This window comes from Theobroma cacao, chromosome 5 (genome assembly GCF_000208745.1).
Source record: "Theobroma cacao cultivar B97-61/B2 chromosome 5, Criollo_cocoa_genome_V2, whole genome shotgun sequence".
Classification (NCBI taxonomy): domain Eukaryota; kingdom Viridiplantae; phylum Streptophyta; class Magnoliopsida; order Malvales; family Malvaceae; genus Theobroma; species Theobroma cacao.
Window position 1 is genome coordinate 9831910 of NC_030854.1, and position 9071 is coordinate 9840980.

Here is a 9071-nt window from a genome sequence, read left to right on the forward strand (position 1 = left end):
AATACCTCACTTTCACTTAGCGTTATCAACTTTCAGTCGATTTTTAGAGGTAATCTCCCCTTTCTAACGCTCTGTCAACCTATTTGTCACTCAAATCTCTATTTTTGAAAGATTTGAGCTTGGTTTTGAGTTTTAAAAACAAAGGTGATATTTTTCACTTTTAAAACATTTAAATCTTGGGTTTTTAACTTTGAAAATATTGTGTATTGTTCCATATTTTTAATTTCTACAACATAAAGGATTTTGATGGATTCCCTCTTTGCTTACAGCTTATCTAAGGTAAAGATGATAGATTTATGAATTTTTTTATGCATGGGTATTTGTAGTGCTTGTTTGGCCTAGTTTTTTTCAGCTTATCTACCTCTTAAAAGCAGAAGCTAAGCCAAATAAGATTTTTGAAAAGCTCTTAATGGAAAGTAGCTTTTCTCAAAGAACAAAATTTATAAAAAAAAATGCTTAAAGAAAAGCTACAAAGAGGAGCGTTTTCTTTTCTTCTTTTGAAAACATTTTAAATTTTTAAAAAATATCCCTCTCTCAATCAATCTCCCTCTCCTTTCCCTCCTTTTGCAAAGCACCCATTTCTAATGCAAAATCATGATCTCCTTCTCCTCTACCTCTCTCTATGAAGACTACTAGAAAAAAAAGAAAAAAAAAAGACCTAGCAATAGAATAGCAAAAACTAGAATTTTTTTGTTTTTACAAAGATTAAGAGAAAAGAAGACTCAAAATATAAAGCTACATTCAAGCAGTATTTAAATGTTTTCTCTCTTTTTCACAAAAAATCTAATACTATTACTACTATACAAGTTTGAGAGTAGTTTTGTTTCTTTATGGATTTATTTGGTTTTTAACATTTGAAATCATATATAAACTCAAAGTAGACTTGTTTTGCTTTGGTTTATTAGGTGATTAAAGATGGCATGAATACACTTTATGGTCATTTTAATCAAAATTAGAGCTTATATAATTTATTTTATCAAACTATTTACCAAATAGTTTTAGCTTAATTTTAAAAGCTATTATTTTTCTTATGAACTTCCTAATAGCTTTTAAGCTAAAAAAAAGCTAGGCCAAACATTATGGTAGAACTGTGAGTTTAAGCTAGAAATTTAGTTGTAGATGAATATGATTAATTTCAAAAGGGCTTAGTTAGATTATTATGTGATTTGTGGATTGAGAAATGATTATTATGATTATTGAATGTCTAGGAACGAACGAAACTCCATAGGAGTTGCTAGAGTAGATTAGTACTTTTTGATTGAAGCTTACATTTCGAGGTGAGTGGATACATCACTTTCGAAACTATTTTAGTATATAAAGTTGAAAGCATGATTTGAATGATTGAGGGTCTATTGATGAGCATATTTATTCTTGAAAATGTATTTATGGATGTGGAAATGTTTTGGAAATTGTTTTTCAAAACTATATGTATATGTAAAATATACCATTATGTATCAGTTTTCAACAAGGGGGGACAAGCCTTTTTATGATTACTGTTCACTCGATTACTCTAGCCTTCAGGCTAGTGTGGGTACAAAAATTATATATATGTGATTGAGAATGGTTGTGGATGATTGAAATGTTATTAACTGTAAGTATTGTGACCATGGATTGAAAAGGTCTCCTTTTTTCCTTGATTCATGTGTTTAACATGAGTTGTTATTGATGCTTGATCTTGGCATGATCTTCTATGAAATTTTGATTGTGTTGTTATTGGCTTTAGTTTCGGTGTAGGGCTAAAAAGACCATAGGGATGAGATTGGAGAGCGCACCATTTGTTCCTTTTATATATATTGGCTTTAATTTTGGTGTGGGGGTAAGAATACCACATGGTTAAGTATGGCTAACGTGCCATCTTTTTCCCCTTATATGTTGGCTATAGTTTCAATGCGAGGGTAAGAATACAACAGAGTTAAACTTGGCCAACATGCCATTTTTTCTATTTTTGTATGTTGGCTCAAGTCTTGGTGTGGGGGTAAAAATATCGCAGGGTTAAGTTGGGCATCTAAAACTTTTTCCCACCTTATGAATCCTGGTGTGGGGGAAAAGGTAACACCCTCAATTTTTGATGTAAATTAAGTAAATAAAAGATGATTTACGAAATATGGGAAGTCTTGAGGACTTTGATGATATGTTATGTATGTCAAGTGTTTAAGAGTTCGTAATTGACATTTAGGCAAAGTTTGAGAAAATATGTGATGAATCCCATAATTTGAGGTTTTGACCTAAACTTGATGTTATGTTTGTGAATTTATGTGTATGGAATTAAGTTAAATGAATGAATTAAGGTGTGATATTAATAGGGAACGATTTTGGGGTGTTAAACTTGGATTTTTTGAAGTTTTGGGAGCTTAAAAACTACCTACAAGGGAAAATGTATCAATACATTCTTAGGAGGAAAAACAACATGGGGTGTTCTAAAGGAATTCTATCGATATATGTAAGGATGTATCAATAGATTTAGTCAAAGATGAACTTGTATCGATACATTTAAAGCATAAAGCACCCAAGGGTAAAAGTATCAATGCATTTCCCTCATGTATCGATACATGGTTTCGTAATGAGTATTCTACCTGAAATGTGTCGATACATTGCCTCAATGTATCGAAACATTTACTCAAAATTAGGGCAGATGTATCAATACATTGCCAAATGTATCAATACATCATTTAGGAAAGGTACAAATAAAAAAGGGTTTCAAGCCATTTTTACCCAATTCACTCTTAGCTCCTTTTCTCTATTTATCTCTCTAGCAAACTCAAAACCCAAACCCCAAATTGAATTTTAAAGCCATTTGAGGCTATTTGGATCTTAAGAAACCATCATGGAAGTAAGATTTAACATTTTTACTGATATTTTTCAATTTAATTGGTTAATAACTTTAAAATTTGATTTTCTCCATATTTGGTAGTTTTCCCTCTTTGGGCTTGGATTGGGGAATTTGGAGCTAAGACTCATACAATCCAACTTTTAAGGTATGGGTTTAGCTCATTAATGAAGGATTTGAGCTTAAATAGTTTGATTGCTAAGATTTGGTTAATTATAGAAAAGTTGGCATTTTTTGAAAGCTAGGAATAATTAATATTTTGATGTTCTAAAGTGTTTGAAGAGGGAAACAAAGTTAAATTAACTCGTTTGGCAAGATAGAGATCAATTGGAGGCTAAAGATCGAAGCTTGGTTAGAAGTACCTCCAATTTGTCACTATGAATGGGTCTGAATTAAAGGCATGTGATGCATGACGCCTTGATGAAGATGCTGCTATGGTATTAGAATGTGTGTATGTGTATATGTATATATATGATTGCTTTGATGTAAGTCCTTAGGCTAGAGAACTAAATTGTGGAATGGATGTTTGTGTGTTGTGCTGTGAGCCATATGGGTCGCTTATGTTGTGTGTACCTAGGGTAGAGATCCAAACTGTGGAATGGGTGTTTGTGTGTTGTGATGTGAGCCATATGGGTGGCCTATTTTGTGTGTACCTAGATTAGGATGTCTAGAGGCTCTAATGAACCCTAAGGATAGATTTCCTTACGCGAAGGATATGTTAAGAGAAATTGATTCAATGATGCCTTGGAGATTTAGAGGCACTTAGAACCTAACTGAGCTTAAAGAAGATTGAAGCTCGATAAATGTGAATTAAGGTTCGACAAGGAAAATGTGAATGATAAAGGCATGATGGCCTTATTTCTGGATTTGTGTTTCCATCCAAGAGAGGATTTTTGAACGCTGATATGATTTGTGGCTGAGTGGAGTTCCGTTCCCCTGTGACTATGTGTGTGCTTACAAGGATGGTGGTAAGCTGGGAAGGTGGCACTAATCCCACCAGTAATTCCCATCTATAGTGCTTTAATGCCATCCATTAAGATTACTATGGGTGATGGCAACCGTTGGGAGATTACTTTGGTCGATGACTTTGACTTTTCGCCAACTGCTTCGATGCTAAGCACGATTTGTTCTCCGCCCGTTGCTTAGGCACGGGCGTGATCTGTTTCTTCGCTAGTGGCTTTGCCTTGAGCATGATTTGATTCTCTACCAGTTGTTCACTAAGGGTAATTTGACTTCGTCTAGGGGAGGACCACTCGTTGATTTGATATGAATATGATGTGATGCTCCAACAACTAAATTGTGTAGTGGAGAATGATTTGAATAATTTTGATCAGCTTTAAGAGTAAGCCTAATGATTTGTATGATGATCTCGGAAGACATTGACGATGATTTTATGCCACCTCATTAGAGATTTTAGGGATAATGATATGCCTTATATTTAGAGATATTTGTTGGATTACATGGTTGCATCGAGAATGAAATATTTATTATGTGTTATTTATATATATGATTTAGTTTATCTGCACCACTAACTAAGTATTATAGTACTCACCCATTTGTGAACTATGTGCAGATAAATAGACCACGAAGGTGCGTGGCAAGGGTTGTCTATAGATAGACTAGTTTTAGCACTCGAGAGATTCCAATTACGTGTCAGTCACTCCGCTAAATCAGTTGGAAATCTTTCGCTATGGTTATGTATGTAGGCACAATGTGCCATATGAACTTATGTAAGGGTTTTTATGTACGAACCCGTCTTGGATGGGCAATGTATGGCCCTATAAACTTTTGGCATCAATTATGTGCCAGGGATAATATATTGTATTTGGTTTTATTGTGAACGCTTGATTATGGAATCCTTTGGCTTGCTCAGGTCTAATAGGCTTGCTTGCTGAGCTCGTGCTTTTGTCACAGACCCTCAGGTTTGGGTCATGACAGTAAGAATACCATGGGGATGAGTTGGGCTAAAGTACCCATTATCCCCTTAATTTGCTCATGCTATGTATTGACGTAATTTATTAAATGAATGGTTCATTCTCGATTGAATATTTGATGTTGAACTTAAAGGTTCATGGGTTACTTACTGTTTTCTCCTTGAAAATGTTTTGTAAGTTAAGCTTTGATATGAGTACCATATTTTACATATCATGAGTTTCGAGTGCATTTATGGTTATATAATTATCATACTTATTTTGTAACTATGATTTATTGCAAAAACTCTTATACCTTGGCTTGTCACCTTCCCCAAATTCACTCATGAAGTCTTTATGACTCACATGTTATTTTTCCCTATTTTGTTTTAGATCAATAGCTTGAGTGATTAGGTGACTTGTGGAGTAGTGGAGCAACTCATTCGTAGTAGGTGTGGTAGAGCTTTCTTGCCAGCCTTCTAGTGTCGTACATTCCGTAGTGTGTTTATTCTAGTTTTTAACTGTCTTATTGACAATGAACTTTGTTATGTAAATAATGTGGATAAACTTATTTATGCTTCTACATATTATGTTGAGCCTCGGATATGGGTGCATGAGAATGATAAGATTATGGTGGATGTCCATAGCGAAATAGGCACGAGGAGCTTGCTAAACCACATTTGTTTTATTTACATGTGAATATTTATATGAAATGTGAAAAAAAGCATACTTTACGTTGAAAAGTTTTGTAATGTGCTAGCTTTGATGAATTAATACATATTTTGAGTATGGATGAACTTATGTTGGTGAATGTGATGGATGACTAGCCGATGCATTTATGGATTTAGGCTTGCTTGGGCCTAGCGGGCCATACCCAAATAGGTCCATGTCGGTCATGATCCCTCTCGAAATGGGATATGGCAAAAGCTTTAGTCACAAAATCATCCTTAACATGGGCTTCCTTCATGCGATCCATCAAGATTGGTCTCACTCTAAAATTGGCTAATAATGTCTCTATATCATCAATCTCAAATTGAATGCCCATATCGCCCAAGTCATGCATTTCTTGCATTAGTGATCTCTTATCAATTAAGATGTGGGCTAAACTTCCCATAGATTTTTAGCTTAAAGCATCCACTACCACATTTGCTTTGGTGGGATGATAAAATATATTGCAGTCATAATCGTTAAGCAACTCCATCCATCTATGTTACCAAAGGTTGAGATATCTCTACTCAAAGATATATTTGAGACTCTTATGGTCTGTGTAAATCTCACAAGTATCACCATACAACTAATGTTTCCATATCTTCAAGGCAAAAAGTATGGTTGCCATTTCCAAATCATGTCTGGGGTAATTTTGCTCATGTCTCTTGAGTTATCTAGAAGTGTACGTAGTCACATTACCATGTTGCATTAACACATATCCAAGTCCCACTAGTGATGTGTAATAATAAACCTTACAACCCCCTATATCACATGGTAAACTCAACACAAGAGTAGTGGTAAAACAAGTCTTGAGCTTCTTAAACTTTCCTCCCTTGCATCTGTCCATATAAACATGACATTCTTTTGTGTTAGCTTAGTCATAAGAGTAACAATTCTAGAAAAATCCTTGATGAACCTATGGTATTAGTTGGCCAATCCAAAAAAACTATAAATCTCAATCATTAATGTCGGCCTCGATCACTTCTCCACTGCTTCAATTTTTTTGGGTCTACTTTGACCTAGTTTTTAGACACTATGTGTCCCAAGAAGTTCATGCTATCAAGCCAAAACTCACACTTGGAGAACTTGGCATACAACTAGTGCTCCCTCAAAGTCTGTAAAGTAATCCTTAAGTGTTGCTCATACTCTTCTCGACTCCTTGAGTAAACCAATATATCATCGATGAACACTACCACAAACTTATCCAAGTATGGTTTAAACACTATGTTCATCATGTCCAAAAAAGCTGCATGGGCATTAGTCAGTCCAAATGACATAACTAAAAAGTCATAATGTCCATACATCATGTGAAAAGCAATTTTGGCTATGTCCTTATCTCTAATTCTCAACTGGTGATAGCCCTATCTCAAAATAATCTTAGAGAAATACTTGACCCCTTGCAACTGATCAAAAAGTCATCAATATATGGGGACGATACTTGTTCTTTATGATCACTTTGTTCGACTGCTTGTAGTCAATACAAAGTCTCATCTGAATATGATGTCGATATGTTTGTCGATTTATGATATCCCACTTATTAGTTAATGAATGATTATGAGATATATGGTATGATGTTGATATGTTTGGAAAATGCATGCATTCCTTTCCAAGGTAAGATTATGAATTTTGAGATATGATATGAAATGAATGCCATGAGTTGTATGTGATGAGTATTCAATGTACACTATGGGCTAAACACAAGAATGGTTTATAAGAATGATTAAATGCTTATAATGCAAGTTATGAATGAAAATGATCTTATACTTGAGGAAATCCTATGGTGATAGTGGGGATTGATCACTATTCACTTGTACGACTACTTAAAGATTGTGGGTAAGGATAATATGCCATTCGTAAAGCGCATTAAGAAATCGAAATAATGGGGTTTAAAACATTATTCGCTTGAATGGGGCGAACACTACCCAAAGTCATGAAATGTTTATGTTAAGATAGGAAAATCTTACGAAATGATGATAATGATTCTTTATTATGTTGAATGAAAGTTATTATGGTGATGTATCATATACAAATGATGATAATGATTCCATGTTATGGTGAATGAAAGTTATTATGGTGATGTTTACTAGACCACGTATGTTATGTTGAATGGATATTATTGATGTGATACATATTAGAATGTAATGGTTGTAGACTTGGTTAGACTGAACTCTAGCTTAAGGAATAGTCCCATGGAATAGGAAGACCCAAAGAATGGTTATTTGTACTCATAAATTCCTTATGAAAATGGATTTTCAAGTGTTTCAAAGGTTTTTCAAAGGCAATTGGTTTCCAACAATTTATGCAAAACTTGTTTTCCTTACTTGTTATTGGAAATGTATTTAAATGTCATGTTTCATGAGAATCATGGAAATTAAGAAATTTTATAAATGACATGAGATTACAAATGTATGATTACGAAAAACTCTTCCCTGCATCCATCATGGAATATTTGTGACTCACAAGTTATTTTCCTTAATTTTGTTTTTCAAATAAGTGATTAGTTTGCTACTTTTGTCATGGAAAGGAGCTCTTCGTCTTCTTTCTTTGGTAGGTGTTTAGAAACCCATTCAATGCCTAAAGTGTCAGGTCATGTTCCATTAACAAGTCAATTTTTACTTTATGTTTATGTTATGGATATTTAAACATGTTTATGATGATGTAGCCAATGCTTGGCATTTACCTCATGAAAGTTATGATTAACTATGCAAGGTGGCTAGAGAGCCGATATGGACACTCGAGGGTGTAGATGAATATTCTTATGATGAAATGTATGAGATTATGATACTCTGGTGACTTTGTGTGTCAAGCCCAGCTCTACAATATGTTTATTATGTCATTCTTACATAAGAATGCATGTTTGCTTACTTGGGTACCTCGAAAATTGTTAAAGAACGACAATGTACCAAATGGTACAATTAAGTTGAATTAAGCCTTGAACTAGTTCAAATAGAGATTTTAAGATGAAATTGAGAATTTTAAAACCGTAAAATGACTAAAAATGATGATTCGAAGTTCGAGGACTAATTTGGAGTCAAATTAGAATTTTCATGACCTAAGGGCAAAATGGTCATTTTGCCACCCAAGGTTAAGATGTGAGTGTTGGATAAAATTTTTAACTAAGATTGATCATTTGGAGTATAATTTGAGTTTGAGAAGTGAAGAATTTTAATTTCGGCATTTTTCGAGCATAAGGGCAAAATAGTCATTTTGCCACTCTAGGGGCAAAATTGTAATTTTACACCACCCAACACTTGTCCAGCATATGAATTTCACCCATTATTATTATGGATAATTGAAGGATTTTATGTGGTAGAGAAAGAAAGCTTAATAGTTAAGAATTTAAAAATGGACCAATGGAATGGTGACAAGTGTCAAGCTTTTATTTCTTTATTATTTTCCTTATAAATTAGCACAAAACCAGGCCATTTCTCTTCATTATGGCCGGCCAAAGCAAGAACAAAAAGAACAAAACCCTAGAGTGAAAATTTCAAGAGAAAATTGGTGGATTTCAAGTAATCAAGCAATCAAAGGTAAAATTTCTTGATTTTGACTTGTGATCTACCTTTCCCATACATTCTTTTGCATTTTCCATGGTTGAATCACATGATTTCATGATGGGTATCTTG